Genomic DNA, 6,018 nt, shown 5'->3' on the forward strand with positions numbered 1-6,018 from the left:
CATGTTGGTTTGTGCTTTGTTACGTTATAATATCCAGAATCATGGAGGGTTCATTTTTGGTTTGGTTCCTTCCTTTCATTGCCCCTTCCATGTGGCAATGCTGTCCAGCTATGTTATCACTGTTCTCTTACCATCAGCAATCTAAGTCTCCTTTTATCTTGCTGTTACATGTTTACTTCAGATTAATGGCTCGACCTCAAATTCAATCTTGACCAGAAAATATTTTTTTTTACATCAACTACATTTCTTTCTTAGAAATTTGCACATTCTTCAAATGAGTAGTTGACAATATTGGAATGCGAAAGATAAAAGACTGGGTCCAAATCACACTTTTCCTTCAGTTTTTCACTTAATTTGTTTATGTCTTGAGATCTGTAGTTAGATTGTGCTCATATGAACATCTAGCTCCAGAAGATATGCTTTTCAAAAAAGAACTTTACAAGCTATCCATTTTGTTAACATGATCCGATTCAGTCCAATCCATCTTATTTGTATCATTTTATGAGATGGAGAGCCTGTCCAAGTGAAAGCATGATTCTGTTGCCTTCAATTTTGAGAAAATAATTTGCATTTATATAGCATGTTTAACAGAAAAACAACATCCCTTGGACTTAACAGAATCAAGATATAACACTCATAAGGAGATAATAGACAGGTTTAAGAGATTTATGGTGGATCTTTTTTGGTGGAGATTTTTAGTGAAGGAATTCCAGGCTAGCATCTGTGGGACTTACAATTTTTAAATCTCAATTTGAAATAACATGTTTGACAAATATCTTGAGAAGTCACTTCTTGCTTCTGCTTAATTGGAATTGACAGCAGTCATGGAGTAGTAAGTCTGTAACAGTCTCAGGTGGAGAGCGCATTGTAAATAGATTAAATTGGTCACAATGAAAATAACTTAAGGGATCAGTTTTTTGTTAATAAATGACTAATGGTTAAGAAAACATCTTTATAGGAAAGTGGCCTAAAAAAGGAAAGCAAGGATCCAAAATGGGGATTTATTAGTAAGTGGCAGGTTTGAGATGTTTGACTTTCCCACATTTAAATGGAATGCTATTTACAATTTTTACATTAAAAATACAAACACGCTGCACACTGAATATTAAATTCTGACGCATGCGCATAAAGTTTGCTTCTAAAATATTTTACATTCTGTACAAACTAAAATGGAACAATTTGAAAGCCGTTTCAGGTTTGGATCGTCTTGAGCTGACTTTATGCTCGCATAACCGTGTTCTTAAATTCACATTCCCGTGGAGTATGGTAAGAAGTTGTATGAACCATATCTTGAATGAAGCGGTTTCTGAAAATTAATGGTGATTTGAAAGCTCGTGGTGTGATGGATTGTGGACTTTGGAAATGATGCCTTGCTCACTGTCCCAGTGAGGGGAGAAACTGCATGACATCTCAGTGTACCCAGAAAGTTGCTTTAATGTATCAGAAATTCTAATGAGCATCCGAAAGGCACCACTTAAGCGGTCAGTTGGTACCTAAGATTACGGTGAGCATAGTGTATCTTCCTTGACATTTAAAATTATTGAAATGATCAGATTTGCATCAGGAGTAGTCTTGATTGATTTGGTACAGATTGCACAAGTGGCATTGTTTGCGTAATTTTCAGGTCAAATTCATGTCCATATTTCTAAACACAATCTGCCATGAGCCAGCAGATTGGCCAGTGTGAGTGTTTTTTTGCTGTAAAATTGTAATATAAAATATTGAGTTATAGCATGTAGTTTTAATTTTTCAAATTGGCTTATCAAATGTACCGATGTTGAGAGCAGTTTGGTCAAAAATAGACTGGTGTTAAACTAACATACAAGGTGAAGATTAGGAGGATACCTATGTAACATCCAAGAATTCTGGCAAGATGGCAGCATAGTAGGGCACTCCATCCGGAACTCGTCTGCTCTGCCTGTACTTTTTTTCTCTCTCATTTTAGCAGCCTTGGAGCAGCATGAGGGGAAAAGCACGCCCCGGAACTACCCAACTTACCTTGGTGCAGCTGAGTGTCTGGTGGAGCAGACTGGAGGCTTGGAGCAAAGATGGAGTGTTGTTAGACTGGGACCCGGCCTGGATGGTCAGACACATGCTCGTTGAGCTCTGCATTGTCATATCGATGTGAAATTCTTTACTAGAATGTAATGTCAGTCCTTTAGCTATGTTATAACTATCTTCTAACTTGTTTTTTAGACACTAATGCTATTATTCTTTTATTTCTCTTTTGTACCTACGTACTTGTACCTAAGATGGCACCATTAGAGGCAGCCATTGTAAAAAAACTTTCCACTGTGCTTCTATACACGTGACAATAAAGGATATTCTCTTCAGAAATTCTGATTACCTTTGGTTAGATTTGACTGACTGCAACCCTCTGAGTTATCCGCTTAGCTGTCAGTGATTTTTCTGAGTCTGGCCCTCCCAAATGCATCTGGAGAAAACTGGGGTGGGGAGGGGTGAGGTCTGCTCAGTCCAGGAGTCGAGTTGTCGGCTGCAATGTTAATTTTTTTAATGGCACCTGATGCCATATTTCAGGAATTACTTGTTCCAAAGCCACTTTGACAGTGACAGAGGAAAGGTAGGTGTTAGATTACTGAAGGTGGCAGGATGGTTGGTACATACGTAGGAATTAAGTTGCCATTTGGGTGAAGGGAAGGTGCAGGGCGCCAGGTAAGTGCAGGAGTGCTGAGAGGATAGCTTGGGAGATGTTACTGAGTATAGTGGTGGGGCAGGGTTAGGTCAGTTAGGCGTGTCGATTCTGGTGTCATGTCAGTCTGGTAGAATGATGCATCCAGCAGGGTTAATGTGAAGTGGGATGAGCTTGGTTAGGATGTGGAGAGTTGGGGGCACTTTTGAATACTGGGGAAGAGTGTGGTGGTGTGATGGGTCGAGATGTAGTTGGATAGATTGCTGGCAAGTCAACAGTTCAGTTTAATATTTATCGAGGAATTACAATAGATTTTTAAACCTCCAATCTTTCTTGGGTAGCTGTTAAGCATCGGTGAGTTGGAACCCTCCTGATTTTCCAATTATAAGCACTTTCTCAGAGGATTCCAGTCACAAGGAATCTCCACAGAGCCACTTGTGTCTGAGATTGTGTTCTAATGTGTAGCTCCAGTCCCCACTGTTCCAATAACTACCTGGAATGTCTAGGCCTGAGGTTGATATTGCTTTCTTCCTGGTTGAATGAAAAGTATATTGAGTTTATTTCCAAGAAGTAAAAGTAGTGAAAAGGAAAGTTTCAGGCTACACAAGCTATAATATGATGTAAATCCAAAATTATTTGGATGGTGGAAATCTGAAATAAAAGCAGGAAGTGCTCCAGGCAGCAGTGTCTGTAGAGTGAGAAAGAGGGGAACAGAGTTAACTATCAGTCCAGGATAACTTTCTATGGTAAGTTCTTCAGTATATCCTATAATAAAACTGACTAAGCAAACTCACCACAAGCAAAAGGAGTATAGCATGCATTATTAAACAGAAAAGATAAAACTGAAATGAGCTTTGCAAAAAGCTCAATCCCACTTTCTCTCTTCAAAGCTTTTAAATTATACGGTGCTATTTAAATTTAAGAACCTCTTATTAACACAACATATGGTAGGAATTTCTTCACACTGATATTGGTGAGAATGTGGAGTTCTCTGACACATGAAACAATTTGAAGTAGAGTGTTTGATATAGGCATGAAGATTAGAAGAATCCAGTGGGAGAGGGTGGCAAGAGGTAATGAGGGTAGGAGTAGGCTTCTGTAGAGGATTATTAGCAGCATTGACTAACTGAGATGACAAGCCTGCACTGCAGAATCTTGAACTCAATATGCAAGCATAAAGTCAACCAATGAAATTTGGCATGTTCACAATATCCCCAAGGCATTTATATTGTGGCTGATTCACAGTAGAAAGTTATGTTGAAGTTCCTAGATGATGAGAGGTAGAGATTGTGACCTGAATGTGCTAGAAGCCAAGAGAATCTCAAGACTTTGTCCCTAAAGATTCAGCATGAAGTGCTAACCTTGGTGAGCTCCAATAAAGTGGATGAGGCTGACATGATGGAATACTTGCATCTCATGGAGAGGAATTGGCGATGAGGACCTGAGACAGCTCAAAAATCATTGTGTTGGGATACAGTTTACTTGAGTTTTGAAAAACAGACAACTGGCAAGAGTTTCCCAATTTTCTGATTTGGAAATCCTCCCATAGAATGATCTGAACAGAGAATGCTATGCTAGAATGGACAGAAGGATTAATTGCCATTAACTATTGCAAGGAGCGTACCAGAAAAAGCAAAAGAGAAGTCTTTGGCAGTTCTTGGATAGTTTTTAAAGTCTGTTGGGGAGCCCGATCCTTCGCTCTATTAATTCCACTAGGATCTTGCTGTTGCTTGCCACCTGCAATTTGAAACTTGTAATGCCTGCAAAAGACCCTCAAAATTCAGTAAGATGATGGTGTAATAGCAAAGTCTGTCGTCTCGTCCCCCCCCCCAGCCCCCAATTCAAAATGCCCAGTATTGAGGCATTAAAGCACTTAAAATATTTCTAATGATTCAATAACTACCTGGAACATCTAGGCCTGTGAGATTGATATGCATTTCATCCAATCAGAAAAAAAACAATGTGGGATTTATTTCCAGGAAATGAGATGAAAGGGTTGGGTTCAAGCTACATAGAAGCTATAATATGATATGGATGCTGGAAATCTGAAATAAAAGCAGGAACTCAGCAGATCTGGTGGTGTCTGGAGAGGGAGAGAGATCTAATTTGAATTTATTCAGTACTTCTGCATTCAGTGCTTTGTTTTGCAAGTTATTTCAGCTAAGATTGCAGAATGCTGCACAAGTATGGTATAGTATTTCAATTTTTACCCTGGTTTATCTGGGCAAGAATTGTCCAAACTCTGGCTTTAACATCGATACCTTGTGGGAAACCAAGCATCAGTTAATGTCTTGCCAAAAGTCCAACAAGTCATTTCTCCAAATCCTACCAGCATCAGTCAGTGATGTATTCCTGAAAATCACAGCTTTTAAGTGAGGACACCCTGGACTGATGTCATGAGGATTCAGAGGACTTTTTAAAATTATTCATTCACAGGATGAGGGTGTCACTGGCTCTGCCAGCATTTATTGCCCATCCCGAATTGCCCAGAGGGCAGTTAAGAATCAACCACATTGCTGTGGGTCTGGAGTCACATATAGGCCAGACCAGGTAAGGATGGCCGTTTCCTTCCCTAAAGGATATTATTATTTACTTCCTAAAAAATCATTCACATGATAATGGTGTCACTGGCCAGGCCAGCATGTATTACCCACCCCTAATTACCGAGAGGGCAGTTAAGTGCAAGCCACTTTGCTGTGGGTCTAAGTCAGACGTAGGCCAGACCAGGTGAGGATCGCAGTTTCCTTCCTTAAAGGGCATTAGTGAATCAGATGGGTATTCCCAGACAATCCACCATGATTTCACGATTATCATTTGATTCAATTATTTATTGAATTCAAATTCCATTTTTTGCCATGGAAGGATTTGAACCCTGGACTCTAGAACATTACTAGGGTCTCTGGATTGATAGTCTACCAGATAATATCAATAGGCCATCACCTCCTCATTAAATGTGATAATTTTGATGAATTTGATGGTTGAGTGTTGTTATTTGGACAATAATGTTCGACAATGGGAAGAGAATGGTTTCATGGTATTATTGCTAGACTGTTAATCCAGAGACCCAGATAATGCTCTGAGGACCCAGGTTCGAACCCAGCCATGGCAAACAATGGAATTGGAATTCAATAAAAATGTGTAATTGAGAGTTTGATAACCAAGAAACCATAGTCAATTGTCAGAAAAAACCCATCTGATTCACTAATGTCCTTGAGGGAAGGAGACTGCTGAAATTACCTGGGTCTGGCCTACATGTGACTCCAGACCCACAGTAATGTGGCTGACTCTTAACTGCCCTCTGGGCAATTAGGGATGGGCTATAAATGCTGGCCTAGCCGGAGATGCCTTTATCCCATGAATGAACATAA

The sequence above is a fragment of the Chiloscyllium plagiosum genome, unplaced genomic scaffold (assembly GCF_037043375.1).
Source record: "Chiloscyllium plagiosum isolate Xiang-an unplaced genomic scaffold, Cpla_swu_hap1 HiC_scaffold_30, whole genome shotgun sequence".
In the NCBI taxonomy this organism is placed as follows: domain Eukaryota; kingdom Metazoa; phylum Chordata; class Chondrichthyes; order Orectolobiformes; family Hemiscylliidae; genus Chiloscyllium; species Chiloscyllium plagiosum.